Below are 25,708 nucleotides of genomic sequence, written 5' to 3' on the forward strand. Positions count from 1 at the left end.
ATCTTTTTGTATAACTCTCGTTTTCTGTTGTTGGATATTTATCTCAATTTGATATCAAGATAACACTAGATTCATGAAAAGAGTTGAGAGCCATTTCTCCTTTTTCTATTTTTCATAATAATATGAATAGTATTGACATTAATTATTTAAAAGACAAATATATATGGCCAAGAACCCATAGAAATCTCAGAAGCCCTATGTGTGCCCCTACTTATTATTATACTCCTAAATAGACAAAGAATCAAACTGCCCTCTAAATTCTTATCTCTATGCCCGTTGAGTAGGGCAGCTCTTAGACCCTATCGGAATAGGGTTTATTTTGTTGTTGTTGTAATGGTTAATTTCAAATCACATAACCAAATAAAGGAAAAATAATAAACATTAGTGGAGTGTTTTTCCACAAATGGGACATCTGTCACAACCCACCACGGCTCGGAGATTAATTATTCCAGAAAAAAATAGAGGTGGGAGCAGAGAAGATTGTGAGAGTCAGAAGTTCGGGAGGAACGAGACAAAACAGTATTTTCTGGACACTTTGCAACAAGGAACTCATAGCATCTGTGGTGTCTGCAAAAAACATCTGCTTACGATCAAGACAGTCCTCTTGGGAACCCATTCTTTATGCTGAATTGCTTTGCCCACCCTGAATACTGAGGAATGTGCTTGGTCTTGTGGCAACTTTGATACCATGCTTTGCCTTCCCCTTTTTGAGCAATTACAGATGAGGGTGCAGAGAGAAGGAGGAAGAGAGTAGGAGGAGAGGAAGAAGGGGAGGCTGCAGTCAGGATGTATAGTAAAAGATTAATTAATAAAAAAATTAAGCCAGTCAACATTCTAACATAGAAATAGGAGGGGTTCTTGATCCTCCAACAATAACTGAAGAGTTATTAACAGTTGATGGCCTGTAGGGGAGGGAGAGTCAGTAAATTCCAATAGTCAATGGCCTGACACCTATGCATATATGGATACCACAATTTGGACATGATGGATTGTTTAAAAATGATAACATGAAGTTGAAAGCAAATATAGAGGTGGTGGTAGTATATACAAGAAGAGGTAGGGGGAAGAATGGTGGAAGAGCATGATCATACATAATACAAATTAACAATTTATATTATATTAAAATTGATATATTGAAAAAACAATGGAATTCTGAATGGAATGATTATTACATTTTCCTGCATAAGCAAGCCATTATCAGAATTATCTATCAAAATAAAAAGTATATTATAATAATGTAGCCTCATAGTCTTTTGGGGGATTACTTGCACAATACTCTTCTATCATGAAGGCTAGGAATGTATAATATTAATTACTTGTTTAAAACACACACAAGAGGAAGACTCAGGAGTGTCACAACCCTAACTGAACTGACAATGGCTTTATAATATTTTAGGTCTAGCACAGGTTTCCCAAAAACAAACTATGTTGTCAGCTTCAATTATCAGTCGCAATTAGTACTTGTATTTGAGGCAAAATGCTACAATGATATACAGCTATTTTGGAGCTCACTGCTATGCTAAGGAGGAAAAGAATCTCAATGCAAAGAACACATTTGAGTGATTCAGAGATGGCAAAAAATATGATTAATAACCTTCTATGATTCTTACAGCATTAAACCATTTCAGAGTCATTAGCATTTTTCTGCCCCAAGCCACAAAACCATCTGTTTTGCAAAGAACTCTGTGCTTTTTGCTGGAAAATGATACTATAATCTAAAACTCTAATAGCAGAATCTGTCACACATAATACTGTTTGGCTACAATTGAGATTTGGTCAAGCAGTGTGAGAAAAAAAGCAACATTTCCTTTTGCATCCAGCATATGAGTTTAGTCAGCTCTTCTTACCACAGAATTTCCTCCCACATTTTATCTATGTCACTACCTTTAACATGCTGTGCTATGTTATGGCATATGTCAAAAGTATGAGTCCTAATTTATATGCTTCTTTGTCCACTTCTTGTGGAATGTATAGTCTTACCATCAGAAATTTCATGGAAACCCCTCATTATCTTCTAATAATAAAGACAGGAAAATAAAATATATTGAAAACAAATAAGAATATGAAAAGATAACCAGTGCCATTTAGTATTGGGGCCATAAGGGAAGTGAAGTCCTAAACCTAAAATGAGATTCTGTCTAGAGTTAGAAGGCCAAACATTGGAACGAACTCTCCACACTAGTACTGACAGGAAAGTAGTACAATTGAAATAATATACTTTGATGGTTTAAAAAGGAATTTGGTAGAAACTTTAATAAAATTCATGGGGCTGGAGATATGCATTAGTGAGATACTGGCTGCACTTCCAGAAGACTGTGGTTCAATTCCCAGAATGTACATGATGCTTACAACTGTCTGTAATTCCACGGGAATAGACTCCATCTTCTGACATGCACCAGGCTTATACATGGTAGATGGACTTAAAGGGAGACCAGGCATCAATACATGTCTAAAATAAACAAAATTAAAAAAATAAGTCGAACATATGACATAAATTTATTTATTATTGCTGAGTAAAACGTCACTGCATATACATATACCACATTATATCTGTCTATTCATCTATTGATGATTAACTATGCTCATTCCATAATTTGGCAATTGTGAATGGTGCTATAAAGAATACAGATATACATGTATTTTTGTGATATACTGACTTGGGTTCCTTCAATCACAAATCCAGGGACAATATAATTACGGCATAAGCTTATTTTTACCTTATTTTCTTTGATTTACTGATTGCTTCATTCATTGTAAATTTATATGTATGTGTGTATGTACACATGTAGAAATCACAAGAAATGAAGAAGTTGGTTCTCTCCTTTCACTATGTTGGCCAAAGGTTCACACTCAGCTTGTCAGGTTTGTCAAAAGCACCTTTACATTCTAAGCCGTTTATTTTGGTCACATACAGTCTCCAGCTTTACTGTCAAGTGATCCATTATTTGTTTTTTTCCTTTGCTGTGCTCATATGTGGCATTCTAACATTACAATAAAAATGGATCAAATGCTAATTCAAAATAAATATGCTACCTGTAATATTTCAGCAAGGAACTTTCTCCGATATACTAGGAAATGTTATTTTGTTGTATATTAACTTCTACTGAAAGATAAATGTAGACAAAGAAAATATATAAATGCACAAATTTACATGGGAGAGTAATACAAACAAGTAGTGAAGTAATTTGCAAAGCTATGAAATATTTATAAAAATCTCCAATGATGTGATTTAAAAAAATTCTAGGAAATATAGTTTTCACATTGTACCTATTTTACCATTGAGACAGCTGGGTCTAATGTAAAACCCATGATCATAAATCTATTAAAAATATTATATAGAAGAAAATATACTGGTTAAATATGTAATCACTATTAAAAGCTTAATACAACAACACACATTTTAAATATTTATTATGAAGTAAATTTATAGCTAGCATTGTAGGTATCATTGATAAAACTGAAATATGCATTAATATAGAGAGTATGAAATAAGATATATTAATGAGACATATATAGCTTCTATAATAGCTAATCACCACTGAATCTTAATAAGTACCCATTCAGGAGACAGAACTTTGCCAGCACCCAAGCATCCTATATAGACGTCACCTTCCCGTCTCCTGATACACTGTGAAGAATGACAGCTTTCTCACCTCACTAGAGGCTGAGTTGTAACACAATCAAACAAAGATAGTTTGTTTATGTCACCACTTCTCTGAACATGGCTTTTTATTGATGAACATGTTTATATACTTTGCTCATTTGGCATGAAATTTGATGAATGCTTTGAACTGCGTGTTTTTGTTTTGTTTTGTTTTTTGCCAATTCCATTTTAGATAAACATTTGCATTTTTGTAAATTTCAAAAGTTAGTAATGCTTCCATAAAATATCATAGTCATATACTCAGGATGGCATGTGTGTTCAGACTAAAGAAATGACAGTTTTCACGGTGATTCTAATCAGTATTCACTAGGACTTCAAATGCTGCTGTCTCTGGCTAGCACATACATTATAACTCCACTTAGCTTAGGTATGTTGCTTCAAGTAGCTGTGAAGTCACATTAATGCTCAAGGTATTCCCTGGTGTTTACGAATATCAAAAGGAGTTTTCTGAGTGAAATTGAATAATATCCCAATTATTATATTCAAGATCCAACCTCTAGTTGATCAGAATGTGATTTTACTGATACGAGATCTTTGAGAAGGTAAGATGAGGTCATTGCAGTGGACCCCAATCTCTTAGGAACAATATCCTCCTCTTACAGAAAGGAGATGAAGATACAAGGAACCCATGCAAGGACAGAGGGCCAAGAAAGCATTCTGATCAAGTTCAGTTTTATCAATGATACCTACAATGCTAGCTATAAATTTACTTCATAATAAATATTTAAAATTTGTGTTGTTGTATCAAGCTTTTAACAGTTATTACATATTTAACTATATTTTCTTCTATATAATATTTTAATAGATTTATGATCATGAATTTTATTTTTATTGTGAATTTATATATTTTGGAGATCAGCCCTCTGTCAGATATGGGGTTGGTGAAAACCTTTTCCCATTCTGTAGGCTGTTGTTTTGTCTTATTTACTGTGTCCTTTGCCTTACAGAAGCTTGTTAGTTTCAGGAGGTCCCATTTTGCAGCATTATTCATAATGACCAGAAACCGGAAATAATCTAGATACCCCTCAATTGAAGAATGGATTCAGAAAATGTGGTACATATACACAATGGAGTACTACTCAGGAGAGAAAAACATTGACAATATGAAATTTGCAGGCAAATGGATGGAACTAGAAAATATCATCCCGAGTGACGTAACCCAGACTCAGAAGGACAAACATGGTATATACCCACTCATAAGTGGCTACTAGATGTAAAGCAAAGGATAATCAGACAACAACCTACAACTCCAGAGAAGCAAGCTAACAAGGAAGACCCAAAGAGGGACACATGGATTGCCCTGGGAAGGGGAAACAGAGCTTCCCTCCAATGACTGATGGAAGCAAATGCAGATATCCACAACCAAACACCAGGCTGAGCTCCAGGAGTCCAGTAAAGGAGAGACAAGAGGGATTCTATGAGCAAGTACATCAGGATCATGATTGGGAAACCTGCAGAGATGACCAAACCAAACTAGTGCTAACTCATGAAAGTTGGATCGATGGCTGTGAAGCCTGCATGGGACTGGACTAAGACAGTTGTGTAGCTTGATCTGACTGGGGCGCCCCCTAGAGGTAGGATCAGAATCCATCCATGGTGCATGAGCTTTTTGGAGCCTAATACCCAAAATGGGACACCTCATGCAGCCTTGAGGCAGGGGAAAGGCTTGGACTTGCCTCTCTACTGGATATGCCTCCCCATGGGAGGCCTTGCCTTCTTTTGAGGGATAGTGGGAGGTGGATTGGGAGGGGAGGCTAGGGGAAGAGGAGGGAATAAGGGGATCTCTGATTGGTGTGTAAAATGAATGAAAAAAATTTCTTAATAAAAAAAGTTTATTAAAAAAAAATAGTCTGTAATGCTAATCTTATTTCACGTGTTAACTGCTTTCTACTTTTTGTTTATTAAAAGAAAAGAAAAACAGAAAAAATTTCACCTTTGTTAAGGATCGTAAAGTGTTCTTAATATGTATTAAATATATTTATCTGAAAGCTCTTCCACAGCTATTTGAGTTGCCTATTCTTTTGCTTATCTACTTTTTATATATTATACTTTTTTTTCTTGAAATTATAATATAATTACATCATTTCATTTTTCTTTTCCTTCTTTCTAATCCTTCCCATGCAACCCCTTGATCTCTTTCAAACCCAATGGTCCCCTTTGATTTAATTGTACATATCAAAAGAGGCATTAGAAAGATCAAAAGCCCCAGGAGCAAGAGGTGTGCTGTGAGATTCTGTCTCCTTGTAATGTCATTAAGGTTACATTCAATTAGTCACATCAACATGGCTGCCTAGAGGAGACTTGAACAATGAAGAAATCAATGAACATGCCAACATGGAAAGGAAAAGTTCAGGAGGCCTCAACCCTAGACAAGAACTACAGGTAACTGAATAATGCATAGAGTGAGAGAAAATGTCTTCTGAGGAAAAAGCCCCTCACTTTGGTGGTTTAGCCAATATCATGTGACCTTCCCTGTGACCTCATATGCATGCAGTTAACATTATGCAAAATGAGCAAGATATATTTGCAGACAATCCCACAAAAACTAGTTTTAAAATATTTGCAGACAGTAAATTTGGCACATTTTTGTATAGCTAGCACATGTACATAGATATCTTTGAAATATTGGTTTATAAAATTTCCCAATATATATCTGTAGTATAATTCACATTACTAAATTCTCTTTAATCTATATTTGGAAGTAATTTATAGTTTTATAATTAATTCTTAATATTTTATGTATGTGTACTGTAAGTATTATATATCATCTAGCTTGCTCCCTCCAAATTTTCCCTGGTAACTTTGCTTACTTCCAAATTCATGGCCTCTTCGTGTGTGTGTGTGTGTGTGTGTGTGTGTGTGTGTGTGTGTGTTGTGTGTGTGTGAATGCACATACATATACGTGTGCATGTGTGCATGTGTGTGTGTCTTATTAAATCCATTTAGTTTTGTTCATGTGTATATATTTTTAGGTCAGCCCATTTAAAGGGAAGACTGTAGTTAGAAGATTTCCTGTGTCCTGCCTGGCCCGTAGTCAGGACAAATCTCTCACCCACAATAATCACACAGAAGCTTAATATTAATTATAACTGCTTGGCTATTAGTTCAGACTTATTACTGACTAACTCTTATACTTAAATTAATCCATAATTCTTATCTATGTTTAGCCATGTGGCTTGGTACCTTTCCTCAGTTCTGCTTTGTCAACTTGCTTCCTCTGTGTCTAGCTGGCAACTCTAAACTCTGCCTTCCTCTTTCCAGATTTCTCCTTGTCTGCTTGTCCTGCCTATACTTCCTGCCTGGCTACTGGCCAATAAGCAATTTATTTACCAACCAATCAGAGCAACACATATTCACAGCATACAGAACATCCCACAGCAAAAGACTGATTCTCCTTCTCTTTTTACCTGTTGCTCTTTACTAAGGTAGACATTTTACAGAACTTTCCAGTGATATCTAGAGATTTTCATACCAGTGAATAAGAGTGTTCACATACTGTTACTTCTTTTACTTGGAAAACTAGGCTGGGGCTCTGGAAAATGCACTGATGGAATTATTGCATGTTGGCAAATCCTGATAACAGAAGTGATTCCTTGGGATTTGTGTTTTCTTTGAATAATCTTCCTTTCCCACTTTTTCTTTTCTTTTCATTTCTCTTCTTTTTCTGAGGTATGTCTTATATAGAACAAGCTGATTTCAGACTTGCTTTATGTAGCTTTGGGAATCAAACCCAGGGCTTTGTGAATGTTCATCCTGTAAGATAGGTAGACAGAGGTAGAAAGAAATAGTCTCAGAACATATCATTTACTGTTCAGGGTACAAGGCCAGTTAACGAGTTTCTCCAACTAAGCCATACCTCCTCATATTCAACATCTTTCAATAAAATCATTATCTTTCTCATCAATGAATTTACTACCTAATGAAATCAGATCCCTCAAGTTTCTATCACCTGGTATAAGCCTACACTCTTACAGCCAAGCCATAGGCACATGACTTTTTCAGACAATTCTGATTCAAGCTATGATGAATAGGTAGAATTAATTTGTTAAGGATTGTTACTATAAATTTTAAAATTAAGTATACAAACTTCTCATAATATCAATGCTTTCTAGACAAATCTCATGCTAAATAACACAAATGAAATATTAAATATCTGGAAGGGTACTATTCAATTTCCTAATGTGTTTCTTAATTGAAGGTAGAGAAATAATCAATGAAAGAAACTAAAAGGTAGTCTGCCTTTAAATTCAACCTGACTGAGGAAATTCAACTTTCAGAATTTAGTTAGAATGATGCCTTTCTCCTTGGTCTCAGCCTTTTTGTAAGCATACAGCCTTAAGACATCACACTTATCTTTAAGTGTCCAAACCAGTTTGAAGAACAGCATAAGCTATTTTCACAATGTGTAACAAAAGAAATGTAATAGTTTGTGATTTTCCAGCCTAGGAAGTAGAAGAGAAATAAAAAATCATATTTTAAGGCATATTTTGTCAGATCTGTTGTAAAGAATTGAAGGGTTTAGATGTTAATCCGTAATATAGATTGGCACTTTTGAGTGCAGATAAGCAAATCTGTATCATGATATTTAGAAAATGCATGTCATTGGTGTTCATGATAACAGTCCGAGTGGAAAAAAATAGCTTTCTACTTTTTGCTCAACAAGGCATCCAGAAGGTGGATGACTCCAGGAAAATAGTGTCTTCCAGACTCAACAGGAATGACAAACAGATTAACTCAGAAAAACAGTGGTAGCATGCACAAAATCTGCACAGGTTCAAGCCAGACTGGGTCCTAGAACTGAGAGGTAGAAATGGACACAATCAATAAGAATGATGCCCACATAGGCTTGTATATTTGAATGCTTAGTCATCAAAGAGTGGCACTATTTGAGGATTAGGAGGTATGGCCTTGCTGTAATGGGTGTGGCTTTGTAGAGGGAAATATATCACTGGAGGTGAGTTCTGAGGTTAAAAAAGCCCAACTGGCCAGCTCTCCCACTCTCATGCCTTCAGTGCCAGCTCTCCCACCCTCCACAAGTGGTAATGGTTAAGAGAGAGGAAGGACAACTTTTCTTTACCCATGCTACCACATGGCAGATGAGGGAGTGCAGGATTAGCTCTCTGCTCTCAGGTCTTCAGGGCCAGCTTACCTGCATCCCCTCCAACAGGGTCAGCTCTACTGTGTTACCTGGAGGAGGTGCAGGGTCGCTCTTCCAAGTGCTGCAGCCAGGCGTGGCAGGACCAGCTCACCCTCTCTTATGACCTTAGGGCCAGCTCTCCCACATGCCACAGGCGACAAGGCTTGGGGGATGGTGGAGTGCATCTCATCCTTACCACTACACCTTATAGCAGACGATGGGTGGGGCTATTTCTCCCACATATGTTAGTTGTTCCTGATTACCTGTGTCATCATGAACAGAGTCACCTCTATTTTGCTGCCCAGGCAAAGTGTAAAGTCTGATCTCCCAAGTGCAAACAATCTTTTGTAAATAACTGAAAATAATCTCCCCAAACAAAGCAAACAAACAAACAAACAAAAAAAAAAACTTTCAAGCATCATGTATGTTAGCCCTAGCCCAGCAGTGTTTTTACAGCTGTAGCAGGAGGTCACTAATTCAAGAGATGAACAAAGTCAAATGCTAAGATTGTTTATTATTTGCCTTAAGTACTGAACAGTGAGATTTCTCCGAAACATTAGGTTGGAGGCATTAAAATTTTATATAGGGCATAGTAACTGATAAAATTTCATTTAAATGATTATCTTTTAAATAGCTAGATGAAAAATTTCTAATTACTATTTCTATACTTCTAGAATAAATCATATTTCCAGATTGAATCACTTGCTTTGAATTCAAAGTTTAGTGGTTTTATTTATAATTCCTATATGAAGCAATTGAGATTTTCTTAGACATACATTTGAATTGGTAAATATATAGAATGATCAGGTTTTCTGTTTAGTGTTTGGTTATTGTAGTACATTCCAGATAAATCACAAAAGTATGAATGATGGTACACTCCAGTAATTCGAGTACTCTGGAGGCTGAGACAGGAAGATCTGGGGCTCAAGTCCAGATGGACTACCTATCAAGACCTTTTTATTTCTTTTTGTCAGAAGAGTTTATTAGGACTTAGAGTTTCAGAGGGCAAGTCCATGACAAACACAAGTTGGGGAGCACAATGGCAAGACCCTTTCACAAAGAAGTATTAGTGCTACCTCCCAACCAGCTTCAGTATCTATTGCTGCTCAGAGAACTAGGAGGCATCAAGAGTATTAGATACTCTTGATAAGGCTACAGATTGAAGTCCAAGGCAAAATGTAAGATGGTATCTATAAGACATCACCTAGTCTTTTTTCCAAAATGACTCTCATTTTCATTTAAGACATTCATTTCTCTCTACATCATGAATTAACTGATTTTCCCATACAATAGAATGATGCCTTTCTTTTTGGTCTCAGCGTTTTTGTAAGCACAGAGCCTAAAACATCACACTTACCTTTAGCTACTCAAACCAATTTGAAGAGCAGCATAACCTATAATACATATTAGTGTAGAAGGCCGAAACACTCTGCAAAAGTAGACCCAACTACTATGTCTTGCTTCATTGAAAAACGTTTCAGAGGTCTTGATCTGTACCTGAAGACAGAGATGCATTAATTGGGTCTAACAGAAGTGGAGCACAGAGTTACAGAGATGGTTCAGTGAGAAAGAGTACTTACTGTGCAAACATGAGAACCTGAGTTCAAATCAACAGAAACCATGTAAAAAGCCAGGTAATCACATGAATCACATGAATATGTAACCCTGTCACTCAGGAGTGTGTAGATGAGAAACATGATTTTTTGGAATTTTTGGTGGCCAGCCTACCTATAAGTTCATTGACAGAGCCTATCTCACGTAAATAAGGCAGAAAGTTGGAGAGATACCTGATATCCTACCCTTTTCTCCACTTACCTGCTCTGTGTACTGTAACCCACAGACATATATGGCAAACATATACACCACTCTTACACACACATATGCACACACACAAATTTAAAAACAATACTAAAATGAAGTGGATAATAGGTCAACATATTGATTTTCTTTTTTTATAATCAAAGAATTTAAGGAATTTAAAGAAGATATAATTGAAGTTCAAAAGGATAATAATAAATACCCCAGTTATGTACAAAATTGTCCAAATACAACAGGTTAATGAAACAATGAAGATAGTTCAGGATTTAGAAACTTAATTCAATAAAGTGCTAGAAACATTTTTTAAGTATCAACTCAAGAAAGAAAATTAAAATCATTATTGGAGCAGTTGAATCAAGATTTTTTTAATATCAATACTCTTTTTATTTGTCATTATTAAGAAATTTTCTACTCACTCCATATACCACCCACAGATCCCCACTCCCCCCTCTTTCCTCCTCCAATCCCCCAGATCTTTCTCCCAAGCCACCCTGCTTCCCCACATCCCCCAAATCAAGGTCTCCCACGGGGAGTCAACAGAGCCCAGCACACTGAGCCTAGGCAGGTCCAAGTCTCTTCCCACTGCACCAAGGCTGTGTATCACACTACAGGCACTGGATTCCCAGAAGCCTGGCCATGCACCAGGGAAAGATCTCGATGCCCCTGCCTGGGTGCTCCCCAAACAGTTCGAGCCAAACAACCATCCTCCATATCCAGAGGGCCTAGTCCAGTCCCATAGGGGCTCCACAACCACCAGTCCACAGTTTATGGACTTCCACTAGTGTGGCCGGTCATCTCTGCACATCTTCCCATCATGATCTCAACGTTCCCTGCTTACAGAATCCCTTCTCCCTCTCATCAATTGGATTATATAATTGATTTTCAATTATATAATGGATGTCTACTACTTACATAGAAAAACATTTGATGTCAATTCACCTCACTACAGAAATGAAAATTCCCATGAGAATTCCCAAAATATAAATCAAACAAACAAATACAACTGGAAGGCATAAAAGGGGCCTCATTAAATGCTCATTGGGTTCCTCAGCTCTCAAATAAAGCTAATACTCACTTCATTTTATTTTATGTAATACAGTTGGAAAATAATTTGTTTTACAGAAAATTCATTGCATATCAATTGTACACAATTTACCCAAATATATTAATTTCAAAAGTGAGTATAACTATCAGGTGAGAATGATGATTATTTTTTTTTGAGAAACACTGAATTAATTACTATCTAACTTTCATGTCTCAGCAAAGCAATAATAACAGTGAAGATTTTGTAGCTTACTCTGATATTCTACTGGTAAGATTTTTGACAAGATAAAAACCTCTTGAGCCTTTATGTGTGCAATATTTAGTAATACAGGTCTTCTGGTTGTTGATAATGATATTTTTTTCCACTGAAACCCTATAAACAGAAAGTTTTAACTTCCCAATAAGGTAACACATTTAAAAAGATGATTTCCCTGTTGACCAAATAGATTTTATGTTTACATTCTTTTTAATGAAAATAGATGTTTTTTCACCTACAATATATTCTGATTACAGTCTTCTCTCCCTATGCTCCACCCAGTTCCTTCCCACTTTTCATCCAAATCCACCCCCTTTCTTTCTTTCATTAGAAAACGGGATTCTAAGGGATAATAATAAAACATAATATAATAATACAACACAAACAAACAGATTATAATAAGACAATAAAATACACAGAAAAAAAGTGCTCATGAAGAGGTACAAGAAATGGATATAGATGCAAAGAAACACTTGTTTTCACACTCAGGAATTTCATCAAAACACAAAATAGTGAGCCATAATATGGACCTTAAGGGTTAAAAAAAGAGAGAAAATATATACAAATAAAATAAAAATTTAAAATGAAAAAATTAAAAATATCCCTCACACAAGATTATGAGACAAGGAACCCCCAAAGATGCCAATGAGTTTGTTTTCTGTTGGCCATCTACAACTGGGCATGCACCCCACAATTAAGAGTAGATTGTTTCCCCAGTGAGACTACATTGCAGAAAACTAAAATTTCATTTGCAAGTTGTTATCATTTGGAAATAGCTTCTGGGTTAAGGATGGAGGCCTGTGTCCACTTCCACTTTCAACACTGAGATCACCTCTGGTGTAGACCCATGCAAGCTCAAAGCTTGGTGCCACAGTCTCTGTGCATTCATTTATGTATTGACCCTGTTGATTTATGGGGCATTGTTTTCTTGGTGTCCTCCATCTCCTCTAGATCTTATAGTTTTTCTCCCTCCACTTCAATAGGATTCTCTGAGCACAGAGGGCTAAATTTGAAGGAGACAACTTTTTTAGGGTTGAGTGTACCAGGCTTTTTTTTCGGCCACAAACCAGCTCCAAAATCACAACAAGGAGACTTATAGTTATGAATGCTCAGCCTTAGTCCAGATCATACCAATCAGGTGCCTTAGGCAAGGTGAAACAAATGAAACACATCTTTACATAATTAAACAAATGTAGCATAAAAAATGTAACACATTTTTGCCTAGTTAAAATAATATTCCACAACATTTCCCCAATTTTGTCTAAATAAAAAGTAAGGTTTTAACTTTAACACACTAAATACAATAAGAACAGTATCCAGTCCATTTGATTTTGGCAAATTAAGAGAAAACACTCCATTATTAATTCTATCTTGGTGAGTCAAAAGTTTTGTACCTAATTTACCTTCTATCATAACTAAGGAAAACTCTATCTATCTAGTCTACAGTATCAAGTATCAGTATTCCAAAGTCCATACCAATGTAAAATATTTGAGGTTAATAGGGTTTTTTTTTTAATCGTATATTCCCATACTCCCCCTAAAGGATGATAAACATCCATAACCCATCAAATAACCAAAAAAACACCCATCTCACATCTTGGCAATATGGGCATTGTGTTCTCTAGGCAGCTTCCTGTTCTCTGTGGGTGATGGCATCTTTGGGGAACCTGAGAATACTGAGATAATGGTCAAGTCCTGGGAAAACTGGCCATAACATTTGTTGTCTAGTCTCTCTGCAATGGGAAAGCACAAGGCTTATCTGCAGTCCTGGCTAGAATAGTTTGTGAGGCTGGACCATCTCAGCCCACAGCTATGAAGCTGTTCTGAATGTAGAACTCTGAGGAAACTGCAAAAAAGGCACTCAGAGAAGCTGGATCACCTGGGACACCTATTATCATTGGTGTCTGGTCCTCTTGCTCTGAAGACACACAAACTTTTGAAGGTAACATACAAATCTGCATTAAAACAAGTATGGACTATGCACTGTACATAGGTCAGCCAAAGATTTTTTTGTGTGTGTTATGTTTGAGCAGATAAAATATATATCACCTGTCTTGTATTTTCTTCTAGGTTTATTTTTTTATAACTGTAGCCAGGATTTTCAGGGGATCTTCCCCAATCAAACCTGATCTCTATTGATCTTGAATGAATCCACAGCCTTTCTTTTTCTGTGGAAACAAAAACATTTTCCTAATGCATTATATTTTTTGACTTCCATTTTAAAGTTAAGGCATTCCTAAAGTAGGAAGGCTGGTTTAATTCAGCAGTCCTTCTCACAGTCCCATGTCTCTCAGCAGCTGTCATTCACTCAACATGCAAAAAATTCAAAGTCGACACAAATCGTGCAGGATCCAGATTCCCTGTGCATTTTTCATCCTTATGTGGCTTTTTCCCTTTGTATTACTTTACTCTTTGTTCAAAGAATTTACTTCATTATTTTTATTTTATTTATTTATTTATTTTTAATTTTATTTTACAATACTATTCAGTTCTACATAATAGCCACAGATTCCCTTGTTCTCTCCCTTCCTGCCCCCTCCCCTTCCCCCAGCCCACCCCCCATTCCTCTTCAGATCATATAAATCTTTCGCCTTTTACTTCATTATTTTTAAACTATTTGCTTTTTTCTATGACTGTCTATACCCATTTTCTTTTCTTTCTCAAGTCTTTGCACATTTTTTTAACACATTGTAACCTGTCTAGAGGTTTTTTTGTTTCCATCTGGTCCTGTGTTTACTGTGATCTCCAGCCTTTTTTGACCACATGAGCCAAACCTTAAACTACTTAGCACCAGCTAGGAACTCTGCTACTACCCTGGTGTCTGGCTTTTCACACTTCTTGGGTCTGTGAACGCCAAGCCTAATTCTGTAGCCATGCCATATGGCAGGCATCCCTACCAGCATGCTGCTTCTACTTAATGTGCTAGATTTTTTTTTCTTTAGCTACATCAGGCCCCATGTAGAAATTCAAGTCCTACATCAGACCATCAAATATACCAAGGTTTTTATTTTGAATACCAACCAGCTATCAAATCACAACATTTATTATTAGTTATGAATACTTGGCCTGAGCTTAGGCTTTTTTTTTTTTTTTTTTTTTTTTTTTTTTTTTTTTTTTTTTTTTTTGCTAGCTTTTATAACTTAACCTGTTTCCCTTGATCTATGTTTTGCCTCAGGGCTTTTTACCTTTCTTTCATTCTGTATATCTTACTTACCTAATGTCTTCATATCTGGCTGGTGACTGCCTAGCTTCTGGTCTTAGGCATATCCCTCTCTTTCTTCATCATTCTCTTCTTTCTTTCTATTCTTTTCATTCTCTCCTGTTTATTCTCTCTGCCCACCAGTACTGCCTATCCCTCTGCTGCCTAGCTATTGGTTGTTCAGCTTTTGATTAGAATAATCAGGTGCCTTAGGCAGGCAAGATGAAACACATGAAATACATATTTACATAATTAAACAAATGCAGCATAAAAAATGCAACACATCTTTGCCTAGTTAAAATAATATTCAACAACAGCTGAGTGTTCCTAGGTCTCTCACTGAATATTGTCTGGCTATGGGTCTATCTATTTATTCACCTATGCTACAGGAGGAAACTTCTCTGACAATGGCTGAATAAGGTACTGATTGATGAGTATTCCAGAATGTCATTAGGAATCATTTTATTGCTACATTCCTGTATGATGATAGTAACATCTGGTCTTACCATAAGTCTCTGGGCTTTCTAGTCTCTGGTTCTGGGTCATCTAAAGAGTGTGGGGTATCTCATGGAGGGGGCCTTGAGTCAAATCAAACATTGGTTGGTTACTTGCACAAGCTTTGTGCCACCATCGTCATAGCACATCTAGCAAACAGAAAATCATTGTAGATCAAGATTTTGTGCCTTTGTTGGTGTTTATGTTTCTTTTTCGGTAGCCTATACTAGAAGCTTAGTTTGTTGACAAGAGATATCCAGTTAATATGTCATCTTCCCCCTTATTTTGAGACCTCATTAGCATCACCTTCCTATTTTTTAGGAAGCTTCCACTGCACTAGGTTTCCATATCACCCCCCAAATTCTCCTCAGTTCTAGCTGTCTCTCCCTACCTTCTCTCCCCTGCCTCACTGGATCCTCCCACTTCAGCATCCCCCAAACCCCAAGTCCATACATAAAATCTATTCTATTGCCCACTTCCTGAGAAGTCTATGTTTCCCACCCAGTCTCTTCCTCTATAACTAACCTCTCTGGGTCTATAATTGTAGCTTGGTTATCATTAACCTAATGGCTTTGTGCCACTATTTCACTAATATATCTTGCAGACAGGACAGCACCATAGATCTAAGGGATACCAAAGGAGAAATTATAATATAGTAATTATCTACAATATATATAATTTAATATATATACTATGTATATATTTATATTTATATATAAAGAAGGAAGCTTGAGATTTACCATCTTCATCCCTTCAAACATCGTGAATGTTAAATATTTTGTCTTTCAGGAAACAAACCAGAAGAACCTACTGGAGAAAAGATGTTTGTTTGATTTTTATCCAAAAGTTCCTGATTCCTCTATATAGCCTAAGGTTTATACTTAGAACCATCCCCAACATTCCTATAATACTGCAGCAGAACCTGCATGTTCAAAGTTTTTATTTTATTCTGGTACCACTTACAGTTAGAATCAAATTATTCCCAACAGTTTTAAGTCTTCAGTCCTACAAATTGTGTCATTTCAATTGTGACCTGCACACATCGTTACATAGACAACTGAAATTTAAGTTCAACTTGATCACAATCTGAGTGATCAAGTATTTCCTTCAGTATGGAAAGGAAAATCACTCCAAGCCTTAATTAGATGATGATGATCAAAGAATAAAATGGAAGTTTCCCAAACCTATGTCTTTATGTGTCATTTCATATAGTATGACATAGTTGAGCAAAGTCCCAAAGGTAATCAGGAGAGCAACCTTCAAAAAATCATTAAGGACAGTTTTGAAAATAGAAAATGAAAGTTTCCAGAAAGGTTTTTTTTTTTTTCTTTTTTTCAGTTAGGTAGAAGAACATTTTCTTAAAGGAAGAAACTACTCCTCTCACCCAAGACAAAACATTCTCATGAGCTATGCATTTATTTTGTTAGAAATATTAAGATAACTGTGCTTCTTAGCAAATAAATTGACTGCCTTTTCTCTTCTAGTCAGTCTTAGGATAAAGAAACACCATGCTCAGTCTTCACATTTTTTGCAGAGTTCAAAATAATAACTCTGTTTCATTTCAGTTCTGCAATGCCATCTTTTATATAAAGCAGAAGTTATTTTGAAGCTGTAATATCATCAATATATTAAAAACATGCTGTGCCTATTAATTTCAAATTAATCAGTAAATCAGTGAGACTAATAGGAAGTAAAATCATACAATTTGACTATTTTAGGCAATAAATTCAAGCACATTTATTAGTTGAAATAATTTTATTAATCATTCCAAATAGTGGTTACTTTGTTCTAATGTTATTAACTTTTGAGAACCTATACAAACTTCAATTAGGATAATTCAACATAGAGATAACACGCAACCACTCACATAACTTTTTTCTCTAGATGATAGATTGTACTACCTTGGATTTAGTCAGAATTTATTTATATATTTGCAGGTAATCTTCATGGAATTAACATTATAAGAAACATTATCTGACTGCTTTGCTGCTCAAAAAATTTTTTAAATGACTGCAAAAATATAATCAATCTTGAAATATCTCAGATGTAATTTATTCACTTTGACAAAGTCTTTATGTTTTGATACATTTGGTGTAGGAGCTACTGAATTACATTATATAGTCACATAGTTAAATAATATGCTAGCACCAAATGACAAATAAGCCATATAGTAAACAGGGCACAGAAGACATTCCTCAATTTTCAGAGTTGCCTGAAATGTTGCCCAAGTTTTATTGGCACAGTCCCGTCATACCTGGTATGGGCTGTGTCACAAAAATCAAACATAGCGCTGAGACTATTTTATCCTCTTACATCTCTTTAGAAGTGGTTTCCAGTTTTGTAAATTATGATTCCCAAAATGATGTTAGATATTAATTTTATTAGATGCTATGTGGAAATAAAGTTATTTTGTCAAACATATTTTATACTTTTTATTCCTGAATTTCTTTCTCTTGTATTAAACATAATCCAAAAAGATATTTATAGGAGGCACACACATGTTCTTTTTTGGTCTAAATCTTTATTTAAGATTTTATTTTTTGTTTCCAGTGGTAAAATCTACATGCTATCTTAACCATTTAAAATATATAGTTCAACGGCATTTACATTTATATTAATGTGCAAGCATCACCACTATTCCACTATAGGACTTGAATCTTGCACAACTGAATAAACTATATATACTAATCAGTAAATTGTTCTACTTCATTCTTCTACATCTGAATATCTAGATTTTTCCAGTATCATATGTTGAAAAGATTGCTTTGATCCTCTGAATGATCTTGATATCTTTTTTTATTTATTATATATAAATTATATATCCACAATGGCATATAATTGTGGGTTTATGTCTGACTACACTTTTATGTATATATAAGAATTATGTTTTTTATTTCTGTAATAACTATTTTGAAATTGATAATGGTGAATCTTAAGTTTTGTACTTTTTAGGGTTGTCTCTTGATTTTTCCATTAAAAATTTATGAAGCTTTTCAAAAATCCTTTGATGATATTTAAATTATATTATTTCCTTAAGTTCTGTTGCAGGGTGCATATTGGTACAGTGAAATATGTAGCTGATGGTTTTGTGTTAAGCTTATTATCTACTGTGAGAATTTTATAGACTATTTTTACACAGCACACTGTGGAGTTGAGTTTTTTTGTACAGGATCATATAATATGAAAACAAAAATAGCTTATTTTTAATATGAGTGTCTTTAACATTTTACCTTGCATAATTATTCTGGCTAGAATTTCTAGTACTGTGTTTAGTTAAAGTCAGTGCCCAAAATAGGCATTCTTACATGGTTCCTAGCCTAACCTCTATCTCCCTAGCTGATGAATGGATGCTGAATTTTATCAAATATGATTCATTTTAGTTCCTTGGTTGAAAGGAATCTGTACTTTAACTTTCCTTTCTTTATGCTAATGAGATTGAGACATCTTTATATTCCAGAAATAAGTTCTACTTGGCCACAGTTCTTGAAATGCTTACATATGTATTGGTTTAAGAATGATTCTGGATTCTAGTTAGTGGAGATGAAGCTTCTAGTCAGGCAGTAGCTCGATTTCTCTGTGTTGGATGACATAAGTGTTCTGTTCAACACTGGGGCTTTACCATCAGTTGTGGAAAGTAACCAATAGCCTTGGCAATAGCTTTTGATGTTTGGAGTTTTCCATGGGGCTCTTTTTCCAATGACTCAACATCGTGTAGCCCACACAGCAAGATGTAGCCAACAAAATTCCTGCCACTAGAGGTTTTATTTGGTCTCATAAGATATCTAGTTGGGGTATTCTTTCCCAAATTATTTGAATAGTGTGGTGATGAACAGGGATGATCAAGTATCTGTTGGGTAGGATGTTGAATACTTTGGGCATATGACAAGAAGTCTTATACCTGAGTCATAGAATAGTTTTACTTTTAGCTTTTATATCCCTTGAAATTAGTGTGGAGAATTCTTTTAAAGATAATTTTCTTTCATATTCAGCCACTTTCAAGTGCCTTAGTCTTTAATCACTGGTTCTCAAAAAAGAAAAAGACAAAAACCAAAGGAGAGAGAAAAAATAAATACTGGCCATTTATACACCAGAACTCATTTCTGCCAGAGGGAGGGGGCTTGAAACAGTTTGCAAAGATAAACACACCCATCACTACTGTGTCTGTGCTTTGATGATCAGAGGTAGCTATTGCTACTCAGAGCACAGATGACTTCCCTTAGAAAGAAGGGAATCCTACTCTTCATAGTGTTCTACCAGTTGCTCCATAACACCCACAGGGGCTCCAAGTTGGAGCATGGGCATCCTCTACTGTACTAACAGCTGAAATTGACTTGAAATAGTTAACTCTACTAACCAGCCCTTTTCTTGTATGCTACCACCTCTTCAGTAGATTTCAAGGACCAAAATTGTTACATCTGATAGTTTCTGCCAGTCCGAATATTGTCTGAGGAAACAGATATCTTGGGTTTCCTACTCTGCCATCTTCTCAGAATGTGTATGGATAATATATAGTTTGGAGACAAGAAAATTATACATAAACTCTTAAAGCTTTTATTTCTTGCTCATAACCATACTATTTCAAGCCACCCGATATTTCTAGGTGTGAAGATACAGTTTGTCAATAGACTTCTGAAGTTCCCCATAAAGAATAAACCTAAAGTCCAATGAAACTAGAAAACTATGCTACACAAAGTAATATAGGTTCTTGTAAAACAAAATTAAAAAATTAACAGGAAAGTTAGATTCTGCTTGTTTCATTAATTTGAACTGTTAGAAATTATATTAATGCTATAAAGCTGTGTTTTTAGTACAGTAATTACCATTATTACCAATATACACTTGCTATTGTGTTTGCAAAACTAATTGTAAAAATTTAATATTTTTAATTAATTTATATTTAAAGATACATCATTGATTGATGTCATTGATGATCAAATGTTGCTCAGTTAAAATTTATTTTGAACAAGATATTTATTTGACTGAGGATGGTAAACATGTACCTATGAAATAAATTATTGTTTAGAATTGATGATGTCCACTATCATAATCAACATTAAACCACATTTAATTCCTATGTAGATAGCCAGAAAATATTTCTGTAGAATATTACAAATAACACAGTAATATTTAATATCTTTTTAAAGATCCCTAACAAGCCGGGCGGTGGTGGCGCACGCCTTTAATTCCAGCACTTGGGAGGCAGAGCCAGGCAGATCTCTGTGAGTTCGAGGCCAGCCTGGGCTACCAAGTGAGTTCCAGAAGAGGCGCAAAGCTATACAGAGAAAGCCTGTCTCGAAAAACCAAAAAAAAAAAAAAAAAAAAAAAAAAGATCCCTAACAATCTCTTGACAATCTCAGAAATTACCCATTCTGGGTATGCTTAGAAGATAGTGGGCATTAAACTAATATGCATAATTAATAGAAATATAAATAAAAAACTGTTACATTTTAGTAATGATACATTTAGGGAAAGAAATTGATATTGATTAAAGAAACAGGCTTCATTATGCTTAGGAAGCATATTAATGGATAGTAATAAAATTAATTCACCACATTGAATAAGATTCCTTGTGACATCATTTGACACACAGCTCAATTGTCTTTGAAATCACAGATTTGATAAATCATCATCATAATTTGAAATTTACTTAGGTGTTATCTTTTTTTCAGTCAAAGTTATTTTATAAATAATCCTATATTTATTCAAATATGTATAAATACATTAAGCCTAGGTCTTTTGAATACATATTCATGTTAAATGTTAGTGGAGCTACAGTTTGAAAAATATTATTTTGCACACTAGCACAAAGATTATATTTAGATGATATTTTATGAATATTTTTCTTTTAATCTGATGTCAATCATTATACAAAGACTTTTTTCAAATGTCTACATTGTCATTTTGGCAGTGATGTCTGTCAGAATAGGTAGGAAAATAGAAATCATTAATGAAATTGGAAAAACACAGCTGTTACTGTTGCTATGCACTACGAATAGCAAGATTGGGGATCTTAATTATTTACTATGTGTCTCCACATTAAGTCACCTGCCCTGCATGAACAAGGCCCTTGGTTCAGTACTTACCAAGACAAAATAAAGAATACCCATATCTATTTGATAAGCTCAGTGGAAAAACCCCAGGATCTTTATAAATATTAGACTAATCTTCCATATGTATATAATTATGCTGTAAATTAGCACATTCAATTTTATATAAAATGCATTTCAAATTAGTTGTATTGCCACAATGGAAATTATGAAACAGAAATTATAAGTATAATTGGCCCTTAAGTGCCAGTAGCTTTGGAAATGGTCTTCTTACTCTGAGTCTGTCTGGGATCCTTTTGTCAATCAGAGACTTAGGCTGACTCTTCCTGTCCTTCCTTCCTTCCTTCCTTTTTTTTTCTTCCCTTTCAATCAGACTTTTGTTTTCCCTCCTTCCTCTCCTCCCAGTTCCTCCCCCTGCACCTCCTCTCTGCCCCGTCCATCCACTACTCTTCCGTTTCTATTAGAGGAGGGCAGGCCTACCATGGATATCAACCAAACATGCCATATCAGGTTGAAGGCTGGATGAGGTAGTCCAGTATGAGGGTAAGGGTCCTGAAAGCAGGCAAAAGAGTCAGAGACAGCTCCTGCTCCTATAGTTACAAAGAATGAAGAAAGAAAACCAAGCTACACAACTGTGCCATATATGCAGAGGGCCTAGTTCAGTCCATGCAGGCTCCCTGGTTGGTGGTTCAGTCTCTGTGAGCCTTATGAGCCCAGGTTAGCTGATTCTGTGTTTTATCTTGTGGTGTCCTCAACCCTTCTGGCTTCTCCAAGCCTTCCTCCCCATCTTCTGCAGGATTCTCCGAGGTCCACCTAATGTTTGGCTGTGGGTCTCTGCATCTGTTTCCATCAGTTTCTGGGTGAAGCCCTATGATGACCATTGTGTTAGGTAATGATCTATGAGAAGAGTGTAATATCATTAGAAATAATTTCACTGATAGTTATTTATTTATTTTTATTTTTGGCAATCGTGTTCAGTTCTAGTCTAGGTCTCTGGACTATTCACCATCTGGGTCCTGCCCTTCCAGGCACTGTCAGGGGTGGGCTCCCTCTTGTGGCATGATCTCAAGCTGGGCTAGTCATGGATTGGCCACTCCCACAATTTCTGTGCCAACTATACCCCAGCACATCTTGTTGGCAAGACAAATTGTAGGTTGAAGGTTATGTGGTTGTGTTGGGGTCCCAATCCCTCCACTGTAAGTCTTCCCTGGTTACTGGAGATGGTCAATTCAGGTTCTGTATTCCCCAATGCTGGGGTCATCCTCATAGATCATGGAATTTCCATTGTACTAGGTTTCTAGCTTGTCCACCAGATGCTCACCAATTCCTGTTGTCCCTCCCAGTATTATCTCTCTCCATCCTCCCCCTATCTGATCCCTCCTGTTCCCACCCACACACCCCCTTCTAAACCCACAATATCTGTTCTATTTCCCCTTCCAAGGGAGATTCTTACATCCTCCTTGAGCTCTCCTTATTTTTTAGCCTCTCTGGGTCTGTGGGCTATAGCATGATTATCCTTTACCTTACAGCTAATATCCCCTTATGAGTGATGAGTCCATACCATGTTTGTCTTTCTAGGGTTATCTCACTCAGGATGATTTTTTTCTAGTTCCATCCATTTGCTTACAAATTTCATAATGCCGTTATTTGTAATAGCTGAGTAATACTCCATTTTGTAAATGTACCACAATTTCTTTATCCATTCTTAGATTGAGGAACATCTAGGTTGTTTGCATTTTCTGGATATTAGGAATAAGTCTGATATGAATATAGTTGAGCAAGTGTCCTTGCGGTATGATGGAACATCCTTTGGGTCTATGCCCGGGAGTGGATAGTTAATAGCTGTGTCTTGAAGCAGATGGATTTCCAATTTTCTGGGAAATCACCATATTGATTTCTATAGTGGCTATACAAGTTTGCACTCCCACCAGCAGTGGAGGAGTGTTGCTCTTCCTCCAGGTCATCTCCAGCATGAGCTGTAACTTTTGTTCTTAATCTTAGTCATTTTTCTTGATGGATATCACTTACCAAATTAAATCAAAATCAGATAAACAATTTAAATAGACCTATAATCCCTAAGGAAGCAGAAGTAGTCATTAAGGCTCCCAATGCCCCTGCCCTCAAAAAAGCCCAGGGCCAGATGGTTTTAGTGCAGAATTTTACCATAAATTCAGAGAAGACCTAATACCAGTACTCCTCAAATATTCTGCAAAATAGAAACAGAAGGAACATTGTCAAACTCATTTTAGGAGTCCACAGTCACCCTGAAACCAAACCACCCAAAGATTCAACAAAGAGAATTATAGACCAATATCCCTCATGGTCATTGAACTGAGTATTAAGAGTTGTTTTTTTTTTTTTTTCCCCCTGGTCAGAGACTACCTCAGTCAGTTTAGGTTGAACGATGTGTCTAATCTGATGTTTCACCATTCCTGCACCCCCACTAGCTTTATTATTTTCCTGCTTTCTGTATAGTTAATAAACTCATTCAAAAGAGATGGCACTATCTTGAATCCTTTCTGTCCAACGCATTCCTGCAGACACCACAGTTACAGTAGTAACTGTGACTACATCATTCTCTGCTGTTCCAGTAGTTATCACAGATAACTCCAGAGTCCTTGAGACAGCCAGACTGCCTGAGCAAAGTATAGACAGTGTCCAAAAATATGGTAACTTGGTTTACCCGTCTCACCCAAGTGAGAAGACACAAAGGGAAGTACAGGACTGTTAGGAGCCAATGAAGAACTAACAGCTCTGCCCCAGAGGAAAGTTTATTTTAAACATCTGGAGTGTTTATAATAAAACTTAATGTGAAACTAACATTTCAACTCTTCTTACTGAGCACTTAGTCTCTAGCTAAAAATATTTAGGGAGGGTTGGGGCCATCTGATCTGTCCTAGTGTCTCCCCAAACTAGTTCTTGTTATACCCTTTGGAACTTTAAATGTGAATATATATCATGGGTGAATATATATCATGATATATATATGGGTATATATAGGTATATATATACTTATACATATATATGCATATATAGTGAGAAATTAATTAATATTGTTATCTTAAATAATTTTGTTTTGCAAATCTAATCAATGATTTCAACACTTGGAAGATTTTTAATTTAAACCCCAGGACCATATTTCCTACTGGCATATAATAAATTTACAAATTGTCACTGGTACAATTCTAAATGCACTCACAGAGAATTATAATTATATGCTTCAGAAAAATGATGCCATACACATTGTGATTTAAATATGCTTAGTGAAATTCTTTTTCTGAAATTACATTATAATTTATATATGAGTAACTGAGAAATTATTAATTCTGTGATATAATAAATAAACTTCATTGCTTTTCCACTTCTATGTTTAGTCTTAGTCCTTAATTAAATTCTGCTAAGCTGTCAAAATACCAGGAGTGTATAAGATTTTTAACAGGTGGCATGTTGACTCAGCCTGTGGATTGTGACCCCAAGGGGGTCACATATGAGATAACCTGCATATCAGTTATTTACATTATGATTTAGAAAAATTACAGTTATGAAGTAGCAACACAATAATTTTTATGATTGGAGGTCACCAGAACATGAAGAACTGTATTAAAGCATCTTAACATCAGGAAGGATGAGAAATACTGCTCTGGAGCAAACAGATACTATGTCTATCCTCAGGGTCCCAAAACTGCCTCCTTTCTTGTATCCTGGCTTCAAAATAATCTCAGGAGAGTCGTCAGAATGATCTTTCATAATGCCATTTAGGTCATGCTATTCTTTTTAATAGTCTGTTCTTGGTCATTATAGTGAAATATAATGTTGAAATCATAAGGAAAGATATTTACTTAGCTCAGTTTTGAAGGCTGAATATCTAAGCCACATGGCATAGGCTTTTGCTCAGAACCATCACAGAAAATTCAGCAAGTGGCTCATTTGCTGGGAAGAAAGGAATTTAGAGAGCTAGATAGACCCATGTCAGTTTTCTAACAACTCACAATCACAGGGCATGACAACCAATGACCTACTAGGTCAATGTAGACTTTACATTTAAATG

The sequence above is a fragment of the Peromyscus leucopus genome, chromosome 2 (assembly GCF_004664715.2).
Source record: "Peromyscus leucopus breed LL Stock chromosome 2, UCI_PerLeu_2.1, whole genome shotgun sequence".
Taxonomy (NCBI): domain Eukaryota; kingdom Metazoa; phylum Chordata; class Mammalia; order Rodentia; family Cricetidae; genus Peromyscus; species Peromyscus leucopus.